This window comes from Dipodomys spectabilis, unplaced genomic scaffold, assembly GCF_019054845.1.
Source record: "Dipodomys spectabilis isolate Male_0828 unplaced genomic scaffold, ASM1905484v1 ptg000054l, whole genome shotgun sequence".
In the NCBI taxonomy this organism is placed as follows: Eukaryota; Metazoa; Chordata; class Mammalia; order Rodentia; family Heteromyidae; genus Dipodomys; species Dipodomys spectabilis.
This window is the reverse complement of record NW_024870731.1, coordinates 3081844-3101756: the sequence shown is the minus strand read 5'-3', so window position 1 is coordinate 3101756 and position 19913 is coordinate 3081844. Positions and strand designations below refer to the sequence as shown.

The following is a 19913-nucleotide window of genomic DNA, read 5'->3' as shown; positions in this document are numbered from 1 at the left end:
ACTGATTCGGCCCATAAAGTAGACTGAGAAAGACTTTGATAGAGTGCCACCAAACAGAAAAAAGTAAAACATTTCCAAGTAGCCCTGTTGAAAATGTAAAAAGAAAAAAATTGAAATGAATATTATTTTATTTAACCTAATGTACCCAAAATATTATTTAAATATGTAATCAATATAAAGTTATTACTGAGATAATTTATATTTGTCTTCATGCAAAGTTTTTATAATTAGATATGTATTTTATAGAATAGCTCAATACAGATTAGCCATATTTCAAATGCTCAACATCCAGACATGGCTTGTAGCTACAGTACCACATAGCATGGATCTATAGTATCTAAGCTCTTTAGGAACACATTAATACTCTCTCTCATGTACACATATGTATGCATACACACTTGTACTCATATACACACATGCACATACACACAGAGTCAATGGCACAAAAGTGTAGGGAATAGCATCTTTTTTACTTCTCCTTCCCATTCCACTCACCTAGTAAAGGGAGAGTAGTACTATAGTGCACTTGGCTTTCCTATGACTGAATTAGCACCAGATATATTATAACTTAATCCAGGTAAAACTGCTGATAGTCACCCATTTGTGACCTGCAAAAATGACCATCTTATGGTCCTTCTTAATCTTTTTATCGAAGAATTTCATGATTGAGTCACTGTGGGATAACAACCCAAGTACACAGTAAGTCTTCCAAAACATCACTGACATACGTGGCTGCTGATGGCAGAGGTTCAAAGCCCATTAACTGCTAATAAGCTTGGCTCTACCTGCAGAGGTAAGTACAAACTTTATAACAAATCTATTAACCTGAAAGGTAATAACTGACCAGAGAGCAAAGACCACCACTTGCAGCTGAAGGCCTATGGTTTTTCAGGCTCCTGGAAACAAAGAACTTCAGAGAACCTCAAATTCAGACTCCACAGAACCATCACCACCATTAGCATCGTTGTTGTCATCACTAAGAGCAGCACAACCACAATGGCCGGGCATTACTCCCATCATCATCATTGGTGGCATCACTGTCACCACCACCTTCTTGGTCAGTGGTATGGCCATCATCATATTATCCTTGATCATCACCACTACCAAGACCAGACCACTCCCATCATCATTACCACATCTTCTTGTTTCATAAGCCCTTACTTCGTTTCTTTTACTAAGTTCTTTTACTAAGTTTCTTTTACATAGTTATGAAATCATTATCACATTTGATTTCTTAGTAAATTTCATCACTTCAAAATGGATCATACAATATGTGGTCTTTTGTAATTGGCTTCTTTCACTGAACATATTTTCAAGTTTTCCATGTTACAGCATCTATCAGTACTTCAATGCTTTTATTCTATCAAGTAATATTTCATTATGTGGATATATCATATTTTGTATCTGGTTGACACCAATTTATCATTTGCATTGTTTTTAATTTTCAGCTGATATACATAATGCTGCTATGAACTTGCTATGTGCAATCTTTGTGGGTCTGTATGTTCTCCATTTCTTTCAGGTACATATATCTAGGAGTGGCAATGCTTCAATTTGTGAGAACCCCATGTTTAACATGGAACCACTGGACTGATTTCCAAAGTAGCTGTACCATTTTATAATCACATCAGCAATGTGTGAAAGTTATATTTCCTCCATGTCTTTGCCAACATTTGTTACTCTCTTTTTTCCTTATAAAAATTCATCCAAGTCAATGTAATGGCTTTGATTTTTTTTTTTTATTTCTAGTTCTTTAAATAATGGTTTTGAGCTATCTTTTAGTGTGTTTATTTCCTGCCTTTTTTTTTTTTTTTTTTTTTTTTTGGTGTAAGGCTTGAACTCAGGGCCTGGGCACTGTTCCTGAGTTCTTTTGCTCCAGGCTAGTACTTTACCACCTTAAGCCACAGCTCCACTACTGGTTTTCAGGTGGTTAATTAGAGATAAGAGTCTCTCAGAGTTTCCTGCCCTGTCTGGCTTTGAACAATGATCCTCAGATCTAAGCCTCACAAGTAGCTTGAACCCAGCACCCAGTAGCTTCTGCCCATTTTTAAACTGGCTATTTGAATTGTTACTATTGAGTTGTAAATTTTCATATACTTTAGACACAGAATCTTAACAGGTACTTGATTTGCAATTTTTCCCCAGTTTTGAGTCATCTGTTCTTGATATTCTTGATATTCTTTGAAGGACAATACATTTTGATGAAGTTCATCCTATTTGTCCTTAGTTTCCATGGTATTATATTTATCCTATTGATATTACATTATCCCATTGCTATAATCTTATATAATAAGATTACAAATATTATTACATTTATCCTTTGTATTATAATCTATTTTTCATTAGTGCTTTGGGATTATATCTAAAAGTACTTGTTTATCTCACATTCATTAAGATTTATGTCTGTCATGCTCGCTTCAGCAGCACATATGCTAAAAAAAGATTTATGTCTGTAAGTTATTATAGCAATGTTGTAGTTTTTCCTCTTACATTTTGGTCTATGATCCATTTTTCAGTTGATTTTTGTAGATGATATGAAAGAACTCTATACATATAGTTTGGAAGCCAATAGTTTCATCATTGTGTGTATATATGTACGTGTGTGTATACGTGTGTGTGTGTGTGTGTGTGTGTGTGTGTGTGTGTGTGTGTGTGTATGTAATATTACCAATAGGTTGCTTTTTTCTTTCTTTGAAGGGGAGAGAACCACATGGTATTTGAACTCAGGGCTTTATGCTTATTAGTAGGCATACTCTACCACTTGAGTTATGACTCAGCCCTTAGTTTCTTCTTCAGTGGAAACAATAATTAAATATTCTTTCTCTTGAATATATTATGTAGCAACCTGACATTCAAAATTTCCAGAGGATTATATAGGAAGAATCTAACAAACACTAAAAGGTGGTTTTATCAACAAGGCACTGTAAATACTAGCAAAATTATTTAGAAATTGATCTTATATTGTCTCATGATATCTTTTTTCATTGCATTGAATGTTTTCTATATTTTGAATATTAAACACTCAATGGTACTTATTATTTCTTGTTTTGGAAATGTTATCCTCTTCTCCCTGCCTCCCCTCCTCTCTGCTCCCCTCTACTCCCCTTTCCAACCTTCTCCCCCCTCTTCACTCCTCTCCTTCCCCTTTCTCCACTGCTATGTTTTCTCCCCTTATTTACTTTTTATTTCCTTCCTTAGCTCTCTATTCCCCCAGTGAAATGAATATCTAGGCATTGCCCATGTTTGCAGCAACCTGAGCCAGGTAACAGGCCAGATAGAGGTTGGTTCAACAAGTGTTTCAAGCTTTGGTGTAGACAGTTAAATCCTGATTTTAAGTTCCAATCATCGACTGCAAGGCTTCCTTCTCCCCTACTGGGTGTATAGGTACTATACCTTTGATTCAAAGGTACTATTCAAAGGTACTATACCTTTTATTAAAAGGCATATACTGTACCTTGTAGAGAAAAATCATTTATTTATAGTAACTAAAGAAAACTAGGCAATACTTTTATACAGAAAAAATGAACAAAGTACAACCACTTACATGTCAAATGTGGGCATAAAAGAGGTTAGAAGCAAAAAACTTCAAAATGATAACCTTTTTCTTGGATAAATGTTTTTTCAGTTTTAGATGTTTATTAGTACTTCACAGTATCGCTTCACAGGCCAGCTCTTTGGTGCCAGCTAGGATCCTCTTGTCCCTCTTCTTCCAGCCTCAGAACCCAGCTCGGAAGCTAGTCTGTCTTGCAGGGGTCTCCTGAGACCTTGAAGGGAAGGAGGATTCCAGGCAGATACCAGATAACTTCACCTAAAATAGCCTAAATCCTCTGTTAAAGAATAGTTCTGTTTCTTCTGTGGAAAATTCTTCAAGCTTTCTGCTCTACACCCGACTGACTTGAGGAAACATGCTAAACGATACTGGACCATCAGTCCCATCACCAGCACAGTACAAGATAATTGGGCAGTCCACAATGACCAAGGGTTTTACAAGTAAAACAGGGTCCTTTTGTAAAAGTAGGTGAAGACTTCTGGGATCAAAGCTGAGATCTCAAACAGCACTGCCCTGGATATCGATGTTTCCCTAACAGCCTTTTCCTCAATTCTCAGGCCTTTTGGTCAAAGGGTTAATCAGGGGATACTTTATTTGAACCAAATAAGGGAACAATCCAAGGAAGGATGAAGAACAGAATGCTCCCATTGCTAATACCACTCGCTCTGCCCCATGACGCCCATAGCTGGAGTTGCCATTGACGATGGTGAAAGCTGTTGTGTAGGCATAAAAGGAAACCTGAGGTACAAGCTTGGATATCATTCCTTTTGCTGGCATCATTGACAAAAACAGCATGGGCGCCGCCAAGGCAGGAAAGCTGCTGGCCGGAAGAGCACAGGGATCAGCCTGCTGCTGTCAGGGTGCACGGTGGAAAGACTCCTCTTCCAGGCTTCTTGAATCCTTTGGTCATTCAGGTTGAGTCTGGCTGCATCTTCATTGGGGAACAACAGTTGCCTTGATTTTGCTATTCTTTCCATTGAAATGAGCAGATTTGAAGGAGCTAATAGTTCTGTCCAGTGAAGAAATCTTTGAACAAAACATGGGCATTCCGAGATGCCGAAGCCCAGGTTGGGCTTCCATGTGGGTGGCGGCTCTGCGGCAGGCTGGGAGCCAACGGCCCCACACTGATAAATGTTTTCTTTTTCTAGTTAGTATTTATCATAATATGCATGTGTAATTTCTATGGTTTAAGAGATAAAACTTGCACAGCACATATCACTTATTCTTGATTTTTTTAAGATATAGAAAAAGATATAACATCACTACTATTAGTCATTTTTAAAATCATCTGAGAGGAAATCCTTTTATAATTACCTAGTCCTATATGAACATGATCCCCTTAACCCATCTTGAATAGTGAAAACACAATGAATCAATTCTATCTAATATACTGTACTGTTGAAATACCTGACATTGTCAGAATTTCAGATTGGCCTACCCAGCTGGTTCTACATAGTTATTTCACCCTACTATGATGATAGTAGTACATTTCTTCTCTACGGCATTACTGACCTTTAGTTTCATTTCAAATAGGTTCTAATTTTGCATCCCAGTCTGGCCTAGTACTCACAATCCCTGCTTCTACTTCCCAATTTCTGTGATTACAGGTGTGCACCATGCCTGGCTTGGTCCATTAAGTGTAAAATGAAATAACCTCAACAGAAAGTTCCTGAATGAAGTGTATTTGGGGTGTGTGTGTGTGTGTGTTTGTGTGTATGTGTGTTTGTGTGTGTATGTGTATGCATGCTCACACAAACACACACATGCACAATCAAACCTTGAATCTTCAACAGGAAGGCTGTGCTTAAATCACAGTGAGCTGATTGTAATGCAATCTGTATCTCAGAGACCAGGGATGTGTGTTGGATTGTTTTCCAAGATTTAAAATTCTTTTTTTTTTTTTTAATTGTAAAAATCTATACAGAGGGGTTACAATTACATGGGTAAGATAATGAGTACATTTCTTATCAAGCATTATAGCCTCCTCCTTTGTTTCCCCTTCCCATCCCATCCTCCCTCTGCCCCACCCAACCCTCCCCCCCCACCAAAGTTGTAAAGTTTGTTTTCGACATAGGACTTGTATGTCTCATTGTTGCAATGGGTCCACCTGTATCCCTATTTAAACGATTTGTTTTTTCCCTTCCCCTCCACAAATTATAACAACATCAAATACAGTGAAAGCAGGGGTTATACCGTGGGGGAGGGACATACAAAGCTACAAAGAAATAATCTTATAAATGTGTTAGAAACAATCGCATGAAAGAAAAAAACATTTGAATACATATCTTAGGGTTCATTTCCCTAACATCAACTTATCTGACCTTTTCTGCTTGTCTCAGACATATACTAGTAATTGCAAATAAGGGAAACCATGGGACCTATGTTTCTTTGGGCCAAGATTTAAAATTCTGGGAGCCTGCAGTTAATCAGTTCTGCTTTGGGTGCTACTGATGCCAAAGTGAATGGTGTCAAGAGAGTTCCAGGAGACAATAGTATGGTCTAAAAAGAAAGTAGGGGGATGGATAGACAAAGAGAACAAAAATCCCTGGCAATCCTCCTGTCCAGGTCACAGTGGACTGTCCTTTGCCAGCAAAGGCTACAGCTCTTCTTGTCTGCCACCAGCAGCTGCTCAATAGAAACAGCAACCCTCTCCTCTAAGTCTCAGCATTATTATTTCTTCAGTTAATAGAAGTTAAAGAACCCATGTTTTCAGAGATGCTAAGGAAACAGAGGCCCATTTTCACTGAGGTCAGCCTTGGCAGGAGTCAACTGGTTTTTTTCCCTAGGTTTTATATTCTTTAGAAAAATCATTGTATGATTTCAAATATTAAAATAATAAAATATTAGATTATGCAATGGAAAGTAGTTCAAACTTGCCACAGATTTTGAAACATACACTTTTATTGCATTACAAAAGCTTAACTCTAAGCTGTAGTTTTAAATATCTTCCAAGCTTATTATCTCCCCTGAAAAAGTTCAGACCAGTTCTGGGAGCCTCAATCATAGTGTATTTTATTTTAAAAAATCTGTCCTTATTATTAAAATGTAAATTATTTCTAATACTAACATGAAGGAAAGGCAATGTCTACATTTTCCTATCTAGTTACAGCTGACCAATGAGAACATGAACAGTGCCATGGTCCACTGTGGGGAGAGCATCTGCAAAGATAGCCTGGGGAAAATGACTTGGATTAGTCATATAGATTGCACATATGTCAAATACATTGTGGAGATGGAAGAAAAAGGGGGACTCTAGCCCTGCTTAAAAGGGAGACTTTTATTAATTAATTTATTTCTTTATTGTCAGTACTGGGGATGAACTCAGGGTCTCATTTGTGACTTAGCTTTTCACTAAAGGGTGGTGCTCTCCCATCTGAACCACACCTTTACTTCCAGCTTTTTTCTGGTTAACTGGAGATAAGAGTCTCATGGATGTTTCTGCTTAGACTCGCTTTGAATTGCAATCCTCAGACTTCAGCCTCCTAAGCAGCTAGGATTACTAGGTCAAGCTATCAGTGCCCAGCAATCTGTCTATTTAGTAAGGCATAGATTTGGTTAGGAGTAAAAAATACTGTGGTAAACTATTTTTATTGCAAACATATGGGTATGACTTCCCCCCACTATATAAATGATCACTCTTGACAGAAACTTCCAGAGCTCTTTTGGGATTTTTAGTAACATCATATCAGTTCAATCCCTGAATTCTTTTTATTGGTGAGTTGAATATCATATTTGATGTGGGACTCAGAAATATTACTTCTATTCCCCTCCTTTACCTTACTTACTTCTTTCAGTCCCCAGATCTTAGTTGATATTTCCATCCTTCCTGGAAGCTTCCCACATAGCTATGCTATCTTCCAATTTTTACAGTTACCCCATAACATCTAGAACTTTCTAAATCAGACCACTTACCGTCCATCTGGCATAAAAATTACCAGCTTCTATAACAAACTTGCTCATTATAGCGTGGATTCCACAAGGCAGAGACCACGTCACCAGGGCCAAACACAATGCCCAACCCTTAAAAGATGCTCAATAGCTACTTGTGGAATGTGCAGAGAAAGGATGGATGAACCACTCAAATAGGATGAGTCCTTAAAACCTGTTATAAGGAAAGAAAGAGGAAATGAACACTTTAAACATGGAGGTGAGTAAACTCAGCAGCCATGGGGAGTACTGAGGAGAAGAGCAGACAAGAGACCTGCCTTGGCTAATCAAGGATAGTGAACCCTTCAGTGGCAAAAGGGAAAAGAACCAAAGATGAAGGGGGTAAATGATAAAGAAAATTAGAGTACAACAAAACTTAATTTTTAAAAGGTAGAGTGTTTTCTCTCTATTTTTTATTGTAAGAGTGATGTACAGAGGGGTTACAGTTACATTAGTAAGCTGAGTACATTTCTTTTTGAATAGTTACCCCATCCCTCATTTTCTCCCATCCCCCCTCCACACTCCACACCTCTGCCCAAGTTACAAAGTTTATTTCTAACTTAGTGTCTAGTGAGTATCACCGTTGCATTGGTTCACCCTTTGTCCCGCCATTTCTGTGATTTTCCTTCCCTTCCCCAAATCAGATAAGCTTATATACAAAACAGAGTGTACAGAAATGAAAAAGAGTGACAACAGGGAATAAACCAGAGGGGGAAAAAATAAAAGACGAAATAACTGCAAACATTACACTAAAAAAAAACCTCTCTTGTTTCCATGTCTTGGAATTCATTTTGATGAGCATCATTTTATATGGGCATATACACATAGCTATTGAGTTATTGTGATCCTCTGCAAAGAACATCCTAGACATATTCTAGTTATTACAAATGAGAGAAACAATGACACTAAGTAGCAGATTTGGGCTGCTTTATATGTATTAAGGCATTGAATCCCCAGAACTCCACCCAGGGCATAATGCCAATTACATACTTCGCAAGTTCTCAGTCAGGAGAGTAAAAATAGAGCCAAGATTCAAACTCAGATCATCTTTCCTCCACTTCCTTAAGTCCTGAGAACTTTTACCCTTGTATTAATAAATACCTTATCAACCCAGGGTAGATGGAGGCTAACAGATCACTGTCAGAGATGCTGTTGAAGATTAAAGCTAGATGCTATGAAACACAGAGTTGCTATGGAAATGCTTTTTGTCAATGCCCAGGCTTGCCAACTGGCAACTGAGATATGATGGACACAAAGTGTGTTTTGGTGGAATGCTCTGGGATTCATGTTTCCCACTTCTCCGGGGACAACTTCATTCCCCAGATTTTATGCAACCACAGGTAGAATGCTGCCCAAGTCCTTTATCCAGCTTGTACACCTTCTAAAGCCATGCTCCTCCATAGCAACCAAATTTGAAAGCCAACCCCAAGATAAATGTCTGGCTCAATTCAAAGATATTCTACAGTAACCTAATGAAGGGATATGTAGGTAGAAAAGCCATCCCAGAACCTCGCCTTAAATCATCAAAATGCTGCCAAGTGTGGATGTACAACTGATACTCAAATACTCACACTAGAGTTCTACAAAATAGAGACTATGAGCATCTATAGTTATTGCTCAATAAATTGTAGTTAATAACAACAACAACAAAGAAAGACCTCTTGTGTCCATGTCTTGTAGTTCATTTTGCCTAGCATCATCTTATATGGTCATATGTACATAACTATGGAGCTATTCTGCTCATCAGATAAAATTATCCTAGATGAATACTAATTATTGCAAATAAGGGAAACCATGGAATCTATGTTTCTTTGGGTCTGGCTTACTTTCTTAATATGATTTTTTCCATGTCTTTCCATTTCCTTACAAATGGGGCAGTATCATTCTTTTTTTTTTTTTTTTTTTCTTTTTTGGGTCCGGTCGTGGGGCCTGAACTCTGGGCCTGGGCGTTGTACCTCAGCTCTTCAGCTCAAGGCTAGAGCTCTACCACTTGAGCCACAGCGCAACTTCTGGCTTTTTTCTTATGTGGTGCTGAGGAATGGAACCCAGGGCCTTGAGCATGCAAGGCAAGTACTCTACCACTGAGCCACCTTCCCAGCCCCAGGGCAATGTCATTCTTTCTGATGGAAGCATATAAATCATATACATATATATGTATATATATATATCTCACATTTTCTTGATCCATTCATCTACTGAGGGGCATCTGGGTTGGTTCCATATCTTAGCTATGGTGAATAATGCTGTGATAAACATAGTTGTGCTGGTAGCTTTAGTATGGCCTTGTTTGTGGTCATTTAAGTAAATGCCCAGAAGTGGGATTGCTGGGTCTTAGGGGACCTCTATGTTTAGTCTTTTGAGGAACCTCCATATTGCTTTCCAGAGTGGTTGAACAAGTTTACACTCCCACCAATAATGCAGTAGTGTTTCTTTTGGCCACATCCCCTCCAGCATCTATTGTTATTAGATTTCTTGATAGTAGCATACTAACTGGGGTGAAGTTGTGTGTTCTTCCCCCATGGTTTATATCCTGTTGTAACTGTATTTGATTATGGTACCCTGGTTTCGTTTGTACGTTTCTATGAATTAGGGAAGGGAACAAAAAATGGTGAGACAAAGAACAAGTGGGGGAACCAATGCAACAGCGATATTCACAAGATAATATGTTGGAAATGATCTGCACATCTTGGGGATTATTGAGGGGGGAGGGAAAGTAGGAGAAAAATGAGGGAGGGAGTAACAAGTTTGACAACAAATGTACTTAATACCTTACTTACGTAACTCTAACCCCTCTGTACATCACCTCAACAATAAAAAAATGAGATACAGCAGAAATATATCAAATCTTTCAAATACATTAAAAAATAAATGGTAGTTAAATTAGTTAATGATGAAAAGCAACCCTTAAAAGTGAATTTGTTTCCAAACAATGGAGGGTTGCTGAGATGATCATTAATGAAAACACTAAATGATTATACTCATATTTCCTAGAGATTCTGAAACTTAACCTCATTATAAAATGAGTTTGCCACGTGCCAGTGGCTCACGCCTGTAATCCTAGCTACTCAGGAGGCTGAGATCTAAGGATCACAGTTCAAAGCCAGCCTGGGCAAGAAACTCTGTGAGACTCTTATCTCTAATAAAACCACCAGAAAACCAGAAGTGGTAGATTGCTCACCTTGAGCTGAAGAGTGCAGGGACAGCGCCAAGGCCCAGAGTTCAAGCCCCACAACCCACGGGAAAAAAAATGAGTTTAATTGGGTGTCATTTTCTGTATCAAAGATGTTTCAACCAAGACCCAAGATACTATGAGTGCAAAGGATGTAGCTAGTTCAAATTCACATACTTTGAAAGTTATTTGTTACCATTTAGCCAAAAAGTTGAAAAGAGACAGTATCAAGGTCTGGCCTTGCCTCCAAAGATTTTTGTAGAAACATGAATAATTACTAATAGGTAATGAAGAGATGAGATTCTATGAACTCTGGGAACACAAAGACTTAAACATAAGTCAGAAAACAGAGCAAAAAAAAAATCTGCTTAAGGATTGAGTCTACTGATGCAAATCTTTCTGGTTTCTCCACACAATATCATCAAATTATCCATTTTGCTTTTTTGTAACAACATTAAAAAATCATATTTGGGTCCCAAGGGGGCCCAACATGATAAGGAAAGGCCTTCATTAGAATTCCCCTATACTGAGAATGGTGGAAAGAGTGGCAATAATCAAGTTGCATGTAATCATAACCTGAAACATGCAATTGTAGCCTCTTTGTACAACAACTTAATAAAAATTTTAAGTTCCCAGGAAATTATGGGCTAGAATCTTAGCTATATTTTAGTAATGGAGGCAAGAAGGAGTTCTGTGTGGACAATAAAAAAGAAATAAATTTCATTTTCTGTTAAAAAAAAAAAAGAATTCCCTTCCACCTTGAAGTATTTGCAATTTAGTGTCCAAATGTTTATCTGAAAAAATAATGTTTATACTTAAGTATTTATAGATGAATGATATAATGTCTGGGATTTGCTTCAAAATAATCCAGAGACAGGGGTGGGGATTGGCAATGAGATGAGTAATTGTTGAAGCTGGATGAAGGGCACGTAAGGGTTCATTATACTTTTTCATATAATTCATATTAAAATATAACCAAGTGCCAGTGGCTCACATTTGTAATCCTAGCTACTCAGTAGGCTGAGACGATGTGAAGGATCTGGGTTTGAAGCCAAAAGTCTGGAAAGTCTGTGAGATTCCATCTCTAATTAACCAGGAAAATGCTGAATTGGAGGCAGCGCTCAAACAGTAAAACACCAATTGTGAGCAAGGAAGCTAAGTAAGAGTTCCAGTCCTTGAATTGGCACATACAAAAATTAATTTACCCAAACACTTGGGGCCATCAGTTATGGAGGAGATGATTCTCATAGGAATATCCAACTCTGTTATACAGAGGCAGAAGAGACCACCACCCATCAACACCAGACTGACAAGCATACCTCCTTCAGGGACCGTGTAATCTCCCCAGATACCTACAGAAAACTGCATTGAAGGGCAGTCTTTTTTTAAATTTTATTTTCTTGTAAAGATGCTGTACAGAGAAGTTACAGTTACATAAGTAAGGTAATGAGTACATTTCTTCTCAAGCATTGTTACCCTCTCCTTTGTTTTTCTCCTACTATCCCTTCCCTCACCCACTTCCCTCATTCCTCCCCTCCCCAAAGTTGTAACGTTCATTTCCAACATAGTGTCTTGTGAGTATCATTGTTGCAATAGGTCATCCTGTGTCCTTGTTTCAGCATTTTGTTATTCCCCTTCCCCTCCCCCCAATTAGATAAATGTATATACAAGATGCAAGGCACCAAAATCAAATACAGTGACAACAGAGATATGAAGGGCAGTCTTACAGATGCTTTTTTTTTTTTTTTTTTGGTCGGTCGTGGGGCTTGAACTCTGGGCCTTGGCACTGTCCCTGCACTCTTCAGCTCAAGGTGGGTGCTTTACCTCTTGAGCCACAGCAGCACTTCTGGCTTTCTAGTGGTTTATTGGAGATAAGAGTCTCACGGACTTTCCTGCCCTGGCTGGCTTTGAACTGCAATCCTCAGATCTCAGCCTCCTGAGTAGCTAGGATTACAGGTATGAGCCACCGACACCCAGTTACAGATGCTTTTAAGATACACCACTTTGGCTAGGTGCCAGTGACTCACACCTAAAATTCTAACTACTCAGGAGGCTGAGATCTGAGGATTCTGTTCCAAAGGCAGCCCAAGCAAGAAAGTCCACACGACTCTTATCCCCAATTAATCAACAAAAAGCTGAAAGTAAAGCTGTGGCTCAAGTAGTAGCATGCTAGCCTTGAGAAAACAAGCTCAAGGACAGTATCCAGCCCATGAGGTCAAGCCCCAGAACCACCACTAAAGAATAAAAATGTATATGACTTTGTAGGGAACTTTCAATTGACCAAAACTATTTTAAAACTCTCTTTTCCTTTGAACATTAGCATTTGATAACACTCCCTTTCCAAATGGACAATTTACTCAACTTCAAGAAAAAGTCCTTCTAAGCAAATGCTAAGTCTGCAAAGGATATTGTTGGAGTTATTCAGGAAATATAATGTACATGCAATGCCCAAGCATGACAATATACTATGAAAATTTATGTCCTTGCAGTAAACAAAGTAACTCTAAATGATAGCAAGTGTCCATCCATCAAAACTATTGGGTGGATATGACTGAAGAGTGGAAAAGACTCCCCTCTAAGCCTCTGTATCTGTGTAGTCTTAGCCCATCTACCCCTGGAGGCACTGGACATGAACCACGTTATAATTCTGCTAGAGTTATACACTGGTGAAGGCAAGTGTGAACCTACAAATGTACTGGTGAAGACTAACGGAGCAGTTCTCAAAAACTAGGGTTATTCTGCCTTCTGGGGAACTTCTGGCAATATTTGGAAACATTGGTTTGTCAGAGCTATGAGAGGAGCATCAATACTAATGAGCAGAAAGAAGCCAGGGATACTACTAAACTCAGGACAGCCCCTACCCCAGTGAAGAATTATCCAGCTCTATGTCCATAGGGCCTGGACTAGATAAATTCCCTTAAAGCTTCCTTCTTCCCTGATATGAGGGGATAGAAGTGCTCAGAGCTGCAGAAGGCAGAGCTGGCAGGAAGGAATGAAAGGGAAAGGGAAAGGAGGGCCATCTCTATCATTCCTATAGATAATCTTAACCTTTGTGTTAAGATTGTTGCTTCCTACATAACTCTTAGCCTTCTATTTCTCTTCACACACATTGTTATCTCTTAGCCTTCTATTTCTCTTCACACACATTGTTATCATTGCAGACCAAAAGTTCTCTCCACCAGGAAGGCTGCAGCAGCTTTCTAACCAGTATAAATGACATAAACACAGAGGCCAGGAACAGCAAGGCATAGTGATCATCATGCATACAGTCAGGCTGAATGATAGGCCAAGTTCAAGTGTGGCAAGTACAGCCTTTGCCATATGGCTACTGCAAGCTACTTAACCTCTGATCATCTTCTTTTCCATACGCAATATTTGGAAACATTTGGGGTAACAGTACCTATCCTGGGAATTGTTATGATTACAAAAGTTGTTGTATACAAAGCTCTTTTTAAAAAATACCTGGCACATGGTGAGTATACTGTAATTGCTTTTCATTATCTTCAAATCATAATCCAATCCAGTCATTTCCATTCATTTAACTTCCTGTTCTTCTTAGGATAAACATCAAGAATCTGACTGTGGCAGTGAGGCCATGGTCTCTGCCAATATATCTAGGTTCAACCAATCCTGGTTTCCCTTGGACCTATATACTTTCCCTTGCTGGTTTTTTGTGAGCTAATTGAATTCAGGTGAGTATCCTTGGCTACTGGGTCTGTGCACAAACAAGTCCCTTCCTATTGAAATATATCCAACTCCCTCCTCGAACTCCATGCCTTCATTTGATGCTCTCCTACTTGTGCAACACATTAGGGTTCAAAGCCATATCCTCTGGGTGCCTTCAGGTATTCTTACAGCTCCATGCATCTCTCCTTTTTGACAGGCTTATCCAAGCCATAATTCTTCATTCAGATTTCTAACTCTTTTATTAGACATTCCATTGTTGTGTTGGTCCCAATAAACATGTATCCATTTTCTCAAGGAAGAACTGACTATCCATCCAACATGACTTCCTTCATAAATAAGTGGGTACCCAAACAACAAGTAAGATCCATGGCCTGTACCTCAGTACATCATGCTGTATTATAGCAGGGGCCACAAAAAATCATGAGGACACTCATAGAAACCAACAAGGTCTTGAGCAAGATGAAGCCTCCTTCCTTCCATCTCAAGAATCTGTTTTTCAGCAAACCAACTTCCCTATTCTTTCCTTTGCTATGGCAGAGGAAGGTGATGTTTTCCCAAGCTCAGGATGGAAGCCTACTCTGGGAGCCTCAGCCCCAGGTCTTTGTAAGGTAGAGGTGCAGCACTCATTCAGCAAGAAGAATTATTTGAAAATCATTTGGTTTTAGAAAACCACAGAATGGTGATTTTGTTTTGATATTTTGACTTGACCATCAAATCATCTATTTGTCTTCCCCAAAATTATTTAGTATGGGAAATATAAACATTTTCTAACAATACTTTCTTAAGTACTTCAAACAAATCTTCTCTATCTGACCCAGGCACCATGGCTTTGCCACTATGCCAGTCTGGGTCATGAAGAAAATGGAATTCCCTACAGATGGTTCCAATGAGGAGGCTTCAATGTAGGGGCTTCAGAAGTAGGCATAGACAGAGTTAGTGAAACAAAGGATAGATGCTTAGGGATACAGCAATTAGTAACAGGGGGCAGCCCTCTAGATAGGTAGATAGGTAGATAGATAGATAGATAGATAGATAGATAGATAGATAGATAGATAGATAGATAGATAGATAGATAGATAGATAGATAGATACATAGATACATAGATACATAGATACATAGATAGATACATAGATAGATACATAGATAGATACATAGATACATAGATAGATACATAGATACATAGATAGATAGATAGATAGATAGATAGATAGATAGATAGATAGATAGATAGATAGATAGATAGATATCCTTGAGAAAACGAGCTTAGGGACAGTGAGTTCAAGTATCAGGCCAGGAGTTCAAGTATCAGGATTGGCACAAAAAATATATATGACTTTATAGGGAACTGGCAATTATTTTAAAACTCTCTTTTCCTTTGAACATTACCATTTGACAACACAGGAAGGAGGGGAGGAATAAACTAATCCTGGTGTACCTGGAGTTGTGAGCCAGCACTACCGAGTGGGAAGGACTTTCTGCCATAGATATGGTACAAAGCAGCAGAGGGATCAGGAGAAAATTCACTTAGGCTTTCTCCCCTCCCATCCTTGCATTTCCTGAAGTGCTTTTTGTTGGCTCAAGACCTGACCAAGACTCAGCCAGCAAGGGAGCCTGCTGATGGTGAAGCAGTGGGCCAGAAATGTTTTCCTCACAAAAGACCTGGCTACCTAGAGGGATGTCGTAAAGTAAAGAGCAAATGGAAGCGAGAGCTGAAGTAAGAGGGGCTGCTGCAATCGTGTGTACATTTATAGGATTGCCTAGTTCTTGAGAACTGTCCAATTTCATACCGTTCATCTAGAGTTGGGGAAGCTGAGGCCTGCAGAGATCTATAGGTTAAAGAATAATGGAATACTAGAGTTGTTTAAAAGGATTGCGCTCTCTCTCTCTCTCTCTCTCCCTCTCTCCATCTCTCCCTCTCCCTTCCTTTCTTTGGGGGGGGGTGGGGAATGTGGTGGTGGCTTGAACTCAGGGCCTGGATATTAGCCCTAGCTTTTTGTGCTCAAGGCTAGTGCTCTAACACTATGAGAACACCATCTCTGGCTTTTTGGGGTAGTTAATTAGAGAGAAGAGTCTTACAGACTTGCTTGCCCAGCCTGGTTTCAAACTGAGATCCTTAGCTCTCAGCCTCCTGAGTAGCTAAGGATTACAGGCTTGAGCCACCAGGGCCCAGCTAGGATTGTGTGATCTCCCAATGTCAGGCATTAATGGTATAAATCTTCAGGATCCCAGACAGGGTTTCTATCACATAGGAAGCTCAGTCTCCTAAGTCTCTGTATTTGATAAGTGTGCCAATTAGGGAAGGGCAGGGGAGGGGGAAGGAGAGGGGAGCGAGGATCAACAGTTTAAAATCCTCTATATACAAAACATCCCCAAGCCACCACAACCACTGGGCCTGATCATGAGCCTGAGTGGAGAAAACATATCCTATGAATCCCCAAAAGCTGACCCATTGTAACAATGAGATGAACAGGATACTATGTTGAAAAATGAACTTTACAATTGACGTGGGGAGGGGAGTGTAGTTGTAGAGGTCAGAGGGAAGGGATGGTAGGGGAAAAACAAAGGAGGAGGTAACAGTGCTTGATAGGAAATGTACAGTATTTTGACAATAAAAAACATAAAAATTAATTACAAAAAATTTTAAGAAAGAAAATAAGTAAAGTTAAATCAGAGATAACCCTTATCTCTCTTCCCTAGTTTAAGAAACACTAATCTTAAAAAGGAAGGCTACATAAGGCTTTCTTAGCTTGAATATAATTGGAATTTGGACTGAGTAAATCTGATTAACAGAGATTTTCCTAGGTATATTGTAGGAGATTTAACAGCATCTGTGGCCTCTAGCCACTAGATTACAGTGCCAGTTCTCCTCTAACAGCAAAAATGTCTCCAGAATTTTCCAACTGATCCCCTGGGAGGAGTGGGGATTCACATCAGGTTGTGAACTCTGGCTTCAGCAAATCCAAGAATATTAAAGTGGTCATCTGAGCCCAGAGTCCTATTCCTAAATGGAGAGGTGGGGTCAGGTTTGCCTGTACTTCCCATGTTACAAACAGGCAGATTCAAGCCATGAACTCAAATCCTGAGAGCCCTGCTCACTGCACAAGGACATTCTTGTTTCAAGACTTGATATGAGACCTTCTTACTGTCTGTCCCTTTGTGTGATGTGGCTTCCCAGTCCTTGCCTTGCAGAGTTAAAGCTGGCAGTGCCTCCTGTAATGTTCCATCAAGTACTTCTCAGATTTCCTCCAACACAATGTTGCTCTTGGATTGGGAGAAAGGGCCACAATGCCCCTTTTGCCTTGCCATGTTCCAGGAGGTAGCAAGGCCTGCAGATTTCTCTTCCCTTTTCTTACTAGGTGACCTTTCCTAGCCCCCATGGGGCTGCTGTAAGGATAAAGATAACATGAAGTATGATGCTTGGAATTACTTAAGCTCTATAACTCACAAGCACTTAGATTATTTAACTGATGATTATGATTATTTAAGCTGAAAGCCTATACTTCTCTAGCTCAGAAAATGTTTGTATTTCCATTAAAAACCACCAAGCTAAGGGCTCTTTTGACTGACATTTTTCACTATTAAAACTATACATGCAGTGCATGTTTTGAGCCAAAAGATAGTGTGTCCTTCAACTTCGGTTCAAGATAAGGAAGCTGACTTCAAAGGTCTCCAACTAATTGTATTCCTAGAAGATCCTAGCTATTCCTAAGTTTCAACTATGTTTCAGGTCATTTACCTACTGGAACTATGCATAGTACTCCACAATGGAAGGAGTTTGGGAGATCACCCCATGCTCTCCCCCAACTTGGGAGACGAATAGCTAAGAGGATTCCAATTCCACAAAGCTGTTTTCTACTGAGAGATGAGTTTCTTCCTTAAGTGCGCATGCTTGCCTCCTCACAGTTTTCTGAGGTAGCATATATTAAGACAACTTCTGTTTTTACAAGTCGCCCTATAATAGCTGAAAGAAATACTTGTTTTCTTTAGAAGTAACCTTGTTTACCTGTCAGCTATCCTAACCATGATGAGATTTTTCAGGTATTCTTCAGACTGTTTGCTTGTAACATGAGTCCCAAGATTTACCAATAGTGGCTTGTGTCATGAAGTAGAAGCCAAATGCGAGAATGGCAATGTATCAAGACAGAAGAAGCTCTTGTATGAGCTTCTATTTAGAGTTTACTATTCTTGCAATGTGAGCTAACTAGAACATTCCACACTTCTAAAGTTGTTTTTTTTTTTTTACAGTTACATTTCACTTATCCTCTATAAATTGTGTATACACCAAATGTTTTGTGTTCTGATTTGGATTCAAACCTGCCAATTTCAGGATTAAGAGAGAGAAACAAATCATGAGTGGCAAGCAACTGTGCACTTAAATCCCTGCTGCAACCCAAACCAAAATCAATTTTGAATGAGCCATTCTTCATGATATTCATTCTCTCCCTCTGTGCCTCCATCTGCAAGAATTTAGGAAACTGGACTGGTTTCATCTGTGTTCCAGCTAACTCAATACCTTTCAGAAATGAAACAGGCAGACTAGGATATTCCAGGATACCTGACCATGGTAATTAATATTTTGAAAACAGGACTCATCCACATTTTTCTACATAATCACTGGTTAGAGAATTATGTTGTTGCAGGAAAGAAAATTAATGAATCCATAAAGTTAAGTTGTAATTTGAAGATCAGTATATGGTACTTGTAAGGAATGTGCCCATTAATAGTAACATAATACATAATTACAGCTTTTTGTGGCTTAAAAATTACTTTTTCACAGATGCATAGTTTCATTCAATCCCTCATAAGACTCTGTAACATAATACAACAGCCTTGCACCTGAGTTTATCAATTTTAAGTAATCGTTGCCTTCAAAACTCCTCTCCCAGGCTCCATTTATCCTGTGCAAATTGCCAGGCACTTAGGATTCTTTCCTAAGGACATGTGATTTGTCTTTTCTAGGTTGGCATGAAGTAAAGAATAAATTGATTTTTATCATTTTCTGCATGCTGCCTCTCCTTTGAAGAGTACTTTTCTAATGAGTGGCTCTCTTAGAAGGGATCCCAGATCAAAGGGGCCCACAGGATAATGCTGCTGACTTACCTTACTGTAAGTGTTTGAAAATAACCCAGTGTATACAAAAGTTTGCAAGGCTATCTGCAGATGTCTACAATATTAGAAAGCCCAGTAAAGTAAGATGGGTTGCACATCATCAGATGAGTTAAAAATGTAAGAGCCCATTTAAAAATTTGATGTAGGAAGCCATCACAAAAACTCTGAAAGATACAACTCAAATTGTGTGACTATAAAGGAGCTACCAAACCCTTATTCAACTCAGCATTTCATACTAAATGAAAATTTTCACTTAGGCTGCTTGTCTGTTAAATAACTATGAAAGTTTAAATTATCTTAGAAAATGTATACAGATAGATTTTAAGTACTGTATCTCATGGTCTTCAATTCCTGTTAGCCACAGATATCAAATTCACTTGCCACAAATTAAATAATTGAACTTTGGTTACTGAAAACAAGCTTATTAAACTGTATTAATAAAATCAAACATATAGAATGATGATCTTAAT

At 38.8% G+C, this 19913-nt stretch overlaps 1 protein-coding gene and 1 pseudogene across 4 annotated transcripts in view; both read right to left on the bottom strand.

The window, feature by feature from the left end:
* Positions 1–19913, bottom strand: part of Erc2 (ELKS/RAB6-interacting/CAST family member 2) — a 789311-nt gene that overhangs the window by 180589 nt on the left and 588809 nt on the right. The gene's annotated exons all lie outside the window — the stretch shown is intronic.
* Positions 3809–7510, bottom strand: LOC122108240 (annotated as a pseudogene).